Here is a 10,380-nt window from a genome sequence, read left to right as displayed (position 1 = left end):
GGGAAAAGATTAGCCGAGATTTACTTGGCTAGGATCATGTGTTTACATGGAGTACCGAAGAAGATCGTTTCTGACCGTGGGAGTCAGTTTACTTCAAAGTTTTGGCAGAAGCTACAGGAAGAATTGGGAACCCGACTGAACTTCAGTATAGCCTATCATCCCCAGACAGGTGGTCAGACAGAGAGGGTAAACCAGATTCTTGAAGATATGCTCAGAGCTTGCGCTCTCGACTTTGGTGGAACGTGGGATAAGAATCTACCGTATGCAGAGTTCTCATACAACAACAGTTACCAAGCCAGTCTGCAAATGGCACCTTTTGAAGCATTGTATGGGCGAAAGTGTCGCACACCCCTCTTCTGGGATCAAACAGGAGAACGTCAAGTTTTTGGGACTGAAGTTCTAAGCCAGGCCGAGGAGAAGGTCAGAATAATCCGTGAAAGGTTGAAAACAGCTCAAACCCGACAAAAGAGTTATGCAGATAATCATCGAAGGGACTTAGCCTTCGAAGCAGGAGACTATGTGTACCTCCGCGTCACACCTTTATGAGGAGTACACCGGTTTCAGACCAAAGGAAAATTGGCACCACGTTTCGTGGGACCATACCGGATAATGGAACGCAGGGGAGAAGTTGCGTATCAGTTGGAACTCCCCGCTAACATGGCCGGAATCCATGACGTGTTCCATGTGTCGCAGCTCAAGAAGTGTCTCCGTGTGCCTGAGGAACAGACCAACTCCGAGCACATCGATCTGCAGGAAGATCTAACTTATGTGGAGAAGCCAGCACGGATTCTAGAAACCAGTGAAAGGAAGACTCGGAACCGTGTGATCAAATTCTGCAGAGCTCAGTGGAGTCACCACTCAGAAGAAGAAGCGACATGGGAAAGAGAAGATGAGCTCAAGGCCGCCCATCCGCACCTCTTCGCCAGTGCCTCCGAATCTCGGGGTCGAGATTCCGTTTAAGGGGGGTAGGTTTGTCACACCCGAAGTTTCGTCCTAAGCCTGAATCGTAAAACAAATCCGTAAATAACAATTGGCTTAATTAACTCAGGAAAAATCCCTCTAAAAGGAATTAATTCAATTAAATCGAGGCTCCCAAATCGACTAACAGGATTTAAATTCAAATTGCAGAAGTATAAAATTTGGGCAAACAAATTAATTTAAAACTCGGCAAAAGTGGGGTTTTCCTTTTTCCCTCCTTTTTCCTTTCTTTTTCCCTTCCTTCTCAATTGGGCCGAAGTCCAATTTTCCTCCCTCTCTCTTTTTCCTTTTTCTTTTTCTTTTTTCTTTTCCTTCCCGGGCCGGCCCAGCCGAGCCGGCCTGTCTTCCCGCTCGGCCGGCCCAGCCGCGCCGGCCGCTTCCCTCCCTTCGCGCGCGCTCCCGCCTGGGCCGCGGCTCCGGCCCAGCTCGCCCGCTCGCCCGTCGCCCGCGCCACGAAGTCCATCGCCGCTCCCTCCCCTCTCGCGCCACTGACAGGTGGGGCCCACCTGTCAGTGACTGCTTCGCCGCTCGCCCGCGCCGCGCCGCGTCCGAGCCGGACTCCGCGCCGCCGCGCCGCAACCGCCGCCGCCGAGACCGCGTCGTCGCCGACTCGGTCTCCAACCTCCGCCCGCCCTAGCCGGTCGCCGCCACCCTATAAATCCCCTCCGCCGCCGCGCCGTCGCCCACTTTCCGCCGTCGCTCGTGTCGCCGCCGCGCTGCTGCCTCTCGCCGCCGCCGCGCAATCTCGTCGCCCGTCGCCGGTCGTCGCCGCTCTGTTGCGTCACCACCTCCGTCCCACTGTCGCCGACTTGTTGCCGCCCTCGCCGTCGCCAGGGAGCCTCCTCGGCGCCGCGCGTTCCCTCGTCGCCCGGCCGCCGCCGCGTCTCGCCCGTCGCCGCCGCCGATCGATCTCCACCGCCACCGCCGATCTCCCGCACCCGCCCGCGTCGCCACCTTCGCCTCGGTTTCGCCGACCCGTCCGCGCTCTCGCCGCCACCGGTGAGCCCCCGCACCCTCCTCCCCTCTTTCTCGCCCTTTCCGGCCGACCGCCGCCGAGTCGCGTGCCGTCGCCGGACGACGCCGAAGCCCGCCGCTCCCACCGGCCGCCGTGGTCGTCGTCGCCTCCGCGTCGCCGACGTCTGGCCGCCGTCGCTTGCGCCCGCGCGTGCCGCGTCGTCGCCGCTTGCCAGTCGCCGTCGCCGCTGTTCTTCCACCGCCGCCCGTGCGTCGCCGCCCCGGCCGTCGTCGCCGTCGCCGCTCACCGGTCGTCGCCGTCGCGCCGTCGCCGTCGCGTCGCCGTCGCCGTGCGCCGCCGCCGCCGCGTCGCCCGCCGCTCCCGCCGGTCGCCGCCGTTCGCCCGACCACGCGTTCGGTCCCCTTCTCTCTGTTCCCTCTCGCTGACGAGTGGGTCCCACTCGTCAGTCGCTCCCCGCGCCCGCCTTCTCTCTCCTCCCGGGCCCAGCTGTCAGCGCCTCTCTCCCTCTCTCTCTCACCGACAGGTGGTCCCCACCTGTCAGCCGTCAGTACCTCTCTCCTCGCTGACGTCAGCAGCCCCATTAATTGCGCAATAATTGATTTAGGACTTTTCTGTTTAGTTAAAAAACCCAGAAAACTTCTAAAATTCATAAGTAATTCATCTAGTCTCCGTTTAGGTCCATTCAAATTTCATTAAATTCATAAAATTATCAAGAATCCATTAAAAATAGTTTCTTTTGCTGTTTCAGTAGAGTTTGTGCCTGTTTTATTTATTTTTGTGCTTTGTCGCTTAGATTCGGACCCCGCCGAAGAGCCGGTTTACTTCGAGATCGTCGCCGAAGTTCCCCAAGGGCCAGAGCAAGGCAAGTAACACTCATCCTTGAACATATTGAACCCATTATTGCAAATTCCCCGCTTTATGACTTTAAATATGCATTGTTTTAATCAAAGTACTTACTTTATGCTATTTTCGGGTAAACCTTATTATTATGCCGTTGTTTATCCAACTTTTTTCGTTGCTGGACCAGGGGTAACTTGATTAGAGTCAGGCCTAGGTTAATGCTTAGCCATGCTTAGAACAAATAGCTCATGGGATCACATTTAATTATGCTTAGTTCTGAATAGCTCAGATATTGATTCACTACCCGGTTCGGGTTAATGTCAACTAAAATATTGATAATGGTGGGCTATGGGTGCATGGTTTTGAGAGTCGCACCCATGGCGATTAAGGACCGGTTCACGGGAAACCCTGGAAGTCGTTAAGTGCTAACCACATGCCGAAATGGGTAAGGTGGGATTTGGAGCATGACTTCGAACTATTTGACGTACCCAGGCAAGGGTAGGCGTCATGGAGTATGGACGGGCAATCGTGGTATAACGAAAGCTTCTCCTGCTTCCGGATCTACCGAGGCACAAGAGGGGACTGCCCAACTTGGTGTAAAGGAGGGGGTGAAACCTGAAGTGTGGTACGATTAAATAGGGAGGGTTGTGTAACGGGTCCTATCACGGTCTCCTTTCCGGTATGCCGTGGTGGTATGTCGGCGCACGTTCAAGTGTAGTGGAGTCATATCTTGTGGGTACAGTAGTACACCTCTGATCAGAGTATAAACTATTCGAATAGCCGTGCCCACGGTTACGGGCGAACTCCCAGCTTCACTGTGATTAGTGAACCCTAATAACTTGAGTAAAATCTGTTATCACTTGGGACTACTGCAACGTGGTGTAACGTTGAGTAGTGGTTGGGCCTGTTGCAACGTGGTGTAACGTTGGACAGTGTTGTGGTATTTTACAACTGTTTACCTATTTATGCTTTACTGTATTTAAATTACCTTTATTCTTGCAATCTCTGTTATTTATTTAAACTGCTGCTTTGTCGCAACTAACCCTAGCCTGTCCTTGTTAACCCCATTGCATCATTTATTTTCCCCCTTGTCCGTGTTACTTGTTGAGTACGGTGGTTTGTACTCAGCCTTGCTTAACTTTCCCAACCCAGAGCTAGAAGCAGAGTCCGATGGAGGTGCCTCTCAGGAGTGAGCTGTTCCGCCGTCGAAGTGTTGCCTGTGGACTGGAGCCGTACCCGCTGGAGCTAGTCTACCCCTTTGTTTCTCTTTCCGCTGCATTTCCGTTAGAATAAGTGTAATTTTCAGTTGTTTCTAAGAACGATGGTTATGTAATCAACATTGTCTTTTTGTGTACCCTGGCTGGTCCTGGACAGGGATTTAATACACAATTAAGTTCAGAAATTCGTGTGAGGAATTTCTGGGCGTGACACGTACTATCTCCGCTTTCTTGGGGTTGGCAAACATTCTCTTGGAATGACGAGCGATGGGTAGATACCACACAACCTTTGCGGGACCAGCCCGCTTTGACTTCTTTCCCACCGCTATACCTTTCTGTCTCTTGTACCGAGATGCTTTGCAGACAGGACAAGCATCTAAGTCCGCATATTGCTTGTAGTACAATGCACAATCATTTGAACAAGCGTGAATTGTACGAACCTCTAACCCCAAGGGACATAGAACTGCTTTGCTTCATGTGTCGTCTGTGGCAATGTGTTCTCTTCAGAAAGCATCACCTTCATTATTCCCAATAGTTCTGTAAAACTCTTATTGGTCCATCCACTACTAGCCTTAAGCTCCATTAGCTCCAAGGTAGCTAACAAATTGGTGTGTTTTGGTTTGCATCCGGCATATAGAGGTGTCGCCGAGTCACTGACCAACATGACGGGTCCTCAACGTCACGTAACATGTCTTGCAGCAGATCCGGTTCCACATCAATCATTTCACTACCCAATGCAGACGGTATAAACATATCATGCTCATCTTCATCGTCATCTCCTTCATGATTGTCTGCACCACTACTATCAGGAACTGCACCACTTCCTAATTCTTGCTCTCCATGCTTCACCCAACGTGTGTATCCCTTCATGAATCACGATGTATAAAGTGAGTGTACGTCAACTCTACTTTCAAACTTAGACTCATTCTTGCAATCGCTACATGGACAACACATGTATTTGTTGTTTCTTCTTTCCTATCCTCCTTCGCGGTGTTCAAAAAACTTAATACGCCATATCTGTACTCCTTGCAATGACGCTTCAAACTAGTCGCATACATCCAACTTCGAACCGTCCCTAGAAAAACAAAATATTAGGTAAATTTATTTGCATGCTTGAATTTATAGAGTGCTTATAATTAAACAAAGTATTGGTTAACCTTTATACTTTATGATTTTCATATTCTCTTTAAAAAAATACAAAATTCACCCGCTTACACCTCTCACCAAAATTGTGAACAGTGGGATAGCATGAGACAGCTGCCAGCTTGAGTATTTATAGACTGCAAATAATTATCTCAATCGGGCCAAATTCCGAGATCTCTTACGGGCCACCGATTATCTCAATCGGGCGCAAAGTCATCTCAATCGGGCATTCTCTCGTGCCCGTTGGAGATGATAGTAATCTCTGACGGGCCTGGTAACTCGGCCCGATTGCGATGACTTACGTAATCTCAATCGGACGTACATTTGTTCCCGTCGGAGATAAGTATCATCTCTGACGGACTCTAACCGTACACACCTGGCTTACGGTTGTGCGATTACATCTACAATGGGCTTATTTTAGGTCTGATTGAGGTGTCTTCGTTCTAACGGCCCAAGTAATCTAGGCATGTTTTGGATCGTAGCTGGTGTATGTATGTATGTCTAACTGTTTGAGTACTGGTGCTAGACCTATTAGCTGAAACAGTTTCTTTTGAAATTTGTTTTGCTTTGCTGCTTCTGAGCCAGAACTCTAGCAATCGGTTAGGCAGGGCCTAGCCGTTTAGGTCCTCTAATTTCTGTCTGCTATTTCTACTGAAACATATATACCATAGTCAACACATGTGCATGGTGAATGAAATAATGATGGACAATTTCGACGGTGATGATATTTTCTTTAAACCATGCTATTGTCTAGTTAGTTTTGCATCTGTCTGCTCTGTTCCTTATCGTGTCATTGCATCCTACATGTGTGCTCTATGAATATTAAGTGCTTCTACCAACTAGCTCATTTATCCGGTTGTAATTAGACCTTGATTTTATATACATGTGGGTTTGCTACTTAACCAAGGTTTAGGTCTAAATAAATAAGTAAGAAAGTACTTTTACATCACAAAGCTATCTATTGTTATGTAAATACTAACATATTATTTTCCCCCTCATCTTGGATCTGCATCCACAATTGTTACCATATGAAATTGAGCGCCTCAACCAATGCATGAGGAACAATGCAAGGCTGCAGTAACATGGAATTCCTGCTTTGGCTAGTTTGGTTTCAAGTGCAGCTACCAATCATCAGAAAAGGAATAAGCCAAGAGAAGACTCTGGATCTGAGTATGATCCTACACAGGATAATCCTCGTGAAGAAAATTCTGATGATGGTAATAATGCTAAGGTATTAATTCATCCATTTGTAACTTTATCATGGTTTAACTTCTTGTTTGCTTCTAATGTAACATAAATTTCTGTGCACTCTGTTGACTAATACATGCTTTTATTTCTAGCAGGGCTTCTAAGGAGAAGAGTTGAAAACAAACTTCTGACCTGGTTCCTGGTGCAGTAAAGTTTCGACCTCGTAAAAGAATTTATCCAGAGCTTACTACAGTTACAAGGTCAAAGAAAATCAATGCATAACCTAATGCAATATTGTCAAGAAGTGACATCAGTGTGCCACCCCATCGTACCTAATGTGAGTGAATCCATAGAAGTTGTTGACATCACTAATGACCTGAGTATGGCTCCTATTGAAGGTTAGTTATACTACAATGTTCACTGTTATAATTCTAATAGTTTTGATAACATGATGAACACACTCATACTTTCTGCCATTTCTTGAGATGCTGACCCTTCCCTACTTGATGACAACACCCTCATGACTGACAGTGCTTGTGGACACCCCGAGTATTATAACATCCAATGTCCAACATGACCATCACATACTATTGGAGGAGTGAGATCCATACACGCATAAATAGCCACTCGTCCTCAATGTATCCATGATCATGGTTGACAACCTTCTGTTATAATAATCGGAATGCCGAGTAGTGAGCGCAAGACATAACCGTCAGATAGCTTGCCAGTCTACTCCATCATATGCCCATCAACCACTCGAAGGTGGCGACCAAAAGCATACCCCAGTGACTCGATCTAAAGCGCTATCCCCGATTATCACAAGCGATCAAAATCTGTCACTCATGCTTAGCTAGTCCCCAGGAATGTGACTAGCCTCACATTTTCATCGTAAGCAATTAATACAACATAGGGTCCAAGGCCCCAACATACACAAAATGAGTAGCAGCGGAAGACTCAAATAAAGCTCATAAGCATAAAACAAAATCCGGCGGTGCCACAACCCCACAAGGGCAAACCAACCGGGCAAGAGCCAAGCTGCAAGAGAAGGGATCACTCACTGCCCTTGCCACCCCTGGCAGAGTAGTGACCACACAAGAAGCACAACTCATACCCGGAATCCTCACCTGAAAAATGCAGACACCAGATTAAGTACAAGATTGTACTCACAAGTCTTACCCAAACCTATAAATAAAAGGGAGAGAGGAGTATGCAAGGTTTACCTTAACTTAAGCCATCTAGGTTCAATATTTGCATAAAGCCAATTTTATTGAGCAAATAACAGTTAAAGCGGTTAAGTAATAGTAAATAAAACATCATTTTAACTTATGGACAGCAAGTATACAATTTTGAAATGTATAAGCAAAAGAGCCCAAACAGCGCTCTCACCAACAACAAGGGACTACCCAAGTCCACACCATCATGGCACAGCATGCCAACACCACCATCAAACACAAACTCATCCATATTAATCCACATTTGATGCTAACATAACTGTCTAACACATCAAGCAATGTCCATAACCGAGGGCGTGGCTATTCGAATAGATTATACTCTGTGCCCACATGAAATGAACAAGGATCAAAAGCTACACACCCTGTCGAGTGCGGTACGCGAGTGATACAAGCTCATTACATGTCTTTCCTAATCCCACCCCAACCACCTATACCACGCCGGTGTTCCTGACGACTCAGTCACGTGCCTGTGTGGTGTGACCAAGGCGGGCGCACCACGCGAGAGGCACCCCCGGCCAACATAGGCACCCGAGGCCCTCCAAAGGGCTACCTGCCCTCATATCTCTCCAACGTGGTATAAATAATCCCAGTAGAGCTAGTAAAGAACAAGCCGGTCCCAAATAAGGCATGTGGTAAGTACGAAGGGTGCTTGAATAGATGTCAAAATGTTCGGTCCTTAACGACCCAGACGGGGCTACTTGCATCAGGGGAAACCAACCTCCTTTCATCGTCCTACCACCCGTCCAAGTCCAACATATTTCATCAAGCATAATTTATTGTAAGTGCTCAAGTTTTATGCCCATTAATACAAGTTGTCTATACACCAATGATAGTATTGTCAATCCTTATACTTCTATTAGCACTAAGCATGGCTAAGCATGAATGAAGTAAACAAGCCTAACACTCCTATACGGTGGTGACAAGGCATAAGGTCAGCAATATAACAAGGAAAAAATGCTTAATTAGGATCTACCAATCCACCCAAAACCAACATTTTAATATCTAGGCAACACATGCATATATATAGTTATAGTTTTGCATCCAAAATATTTATTGAGAAAACATAGGTTCTATATGCTTAGGTGCTTGCCTTCTTGCTGAGGGTAGTCACTATCCTCCTCTGGATATGGCTCGGTACTCTCCGGATTCTCCAAATCTACCGAAAAGAAGCAATATGCGAATAAGAGACAAATAAACATGCACATGCAAAATGATCAATAAATCATGAAATAAATACAGTGAGTAGAGCACATGTTAACTTGAATTTAGGTGAAAGAATCACTAGATTATCACTTATTGTTTAGGAGATATGAAAATGACAAGCTTTCATGTCAGATAATGACAGCTCCGTAAATAATTAAGTCTACTTTAGAGCATTACAAGTAACTTGCAACTCAAACCAAATTTTTACATGTATAATTATTTTTAGTGGGCAGTACATCATTCACAGGTGCTAAGAAAAAATATTCCATAGCTTTATGTATTGTCATTATTTATTTATGGATCTTAGAAGTTAAAATCATGGGAATGCTAAATACACTCCTAAACATGATTTAAGGGGATTATTGTCAAGCTTATTTTCACAACAGCAAAGAGTAACAAAATATAAGCTCAACAAAATTGGTTTCACAATTTTAGCTTTTACCAATAATTTCTTATGAATCTATGAAGAGCTAGACCACACAAGGGAGACATATAGCTATTTATATTCCTACAGAGAAAAACAGTAAAAAATTGGTCATTTTTATTTTACAACAATGAAGAGATATGTTTTATGAAGCAATAAGAATTTGTTTCACTGAAATCGGAGTTCATATGAATTAGTTATGGATTTTCAAAGTTCATACCTTTTTCAGCTCAAACTATTTTAGAAAATCGATTTCTCTTTTCACTCCCCTTTTTCTCCAATTTCCACCAGACTTGGTTCACATGGCAGCAGCCTGGACGTGGTGTTGTGCAAGGCTAAGGCCTCGGGATGACGGCAAGAGATGAAGCAAAGCCCCGGGCTGATGGCAAAAGATGTTACTTAGGGGCTGCTTAAACCGAAATCAAAAGAGATGAAATCGGGGTGAGTTGCAGCCACCTTCTAGCTGCATCAACAAAGTGGATGACCTATAGAACGTTGCTATAGATGTTCAACAGGGAGGGAACTCAAAAATAGGCACCATGGATGGCAAGGAAGCTCACCAAAGTGGAGGAAAACTTACTGCTGCTGCTGCTGGAAAACACCACTCTCTTATTCCTTCTGGATCTCTCTCAACTCTCCATGCATGTGCAAGCTATTTGGATGGATGGAAAGCTTAGAATCTTGGGGATCTTGTGGTATGACATGCAGGGCTGGATCTTGGGCTATTGGATGGGATTTGTGGAGGAGAAGTGAGATGAGTGCTCAGCTTGAGGAAGAAGAGAAAGGGCAAGCAGTGAAAATGAAAGAGGAGGAAGAAGAAAGGGGGTCTCTCTGCCCCCCTTAAGTTCTGAGGTGGGGAGGACGTCCATGGGTGTGTTGTGGGGCCAAAGAGGCACCCAAGGACAATGACAAGTGGGCCCAAGTCGTGGTTGTTTAGGATGGTGAGAGAGGTGGGTGAAAAACTGAGTACAGATTCATTCTTGCAGTTTTCACGATTTATTTACTTTCCCTCTCTTGGTAAATTCAATTTGACTAAGCTACAAGAGTGAAAAATGTGTGTTCTGCTGTTGAGATAGATTGAGTTACCTAGTTTCCATTTTTCAAAGTTTCACACATAAATTCCAAGTATTTTAAATCTGGTGAAAAGATGAAATTGGTTAGGCTGAAACTTGGTTTGAA

The 10,380-nt window shown here is 46.2% G+C and overlaps 1 long non-coding RNA gene across 2 annotated transcripts; it reads right to left on the bottom strand.

The window, feature by feature from the left end:
* Positions 1-8,663: 8,663 nt before the first annotated feature.
* Positions 8,664-10,004, bottom strand: LOC102722020. Of its 2 annotated transcripts, none has more exons than XR_001550500.2 (3): positions 9,782-10,004; positions 9,422-9,664; positions 8,664-8,730 (listed from the first exon to the last, which is right to left on the bottom strand). It is a non-coding gene; the product is annotated as an uncharacterized LOC102722020 (long non-coding RNA). The 2 variants fall into 2 exon arrangements; XR_423600.3 differs by having other exon boundaries at positions 9,422-9,580.
* Between the last annotated feature and the right edge of the window lie 376 nt (positions 10,005-10,380).

The sequence above is a fragment of the Oryza brachyantha genome, chromosome 6 (genome assembly GCF_000231095.2).
Source record: "Oryza brachyantha chromosome 6, ObraRS2, whole genome shotgun sequence".
NCBI classification, from domain to species: domain Eukaryota; kingdom Viridiplantae; phylum Streptophyta; class Magnoliopsida; order Poales; family Poaceae; genus Oryza; species Oryza brachyantha.
The sequence above is the reverse complement of the archived record's forward strand: the minus strand, read 5'-3'. Positions and strand labels throughout refer to the sequence as shown.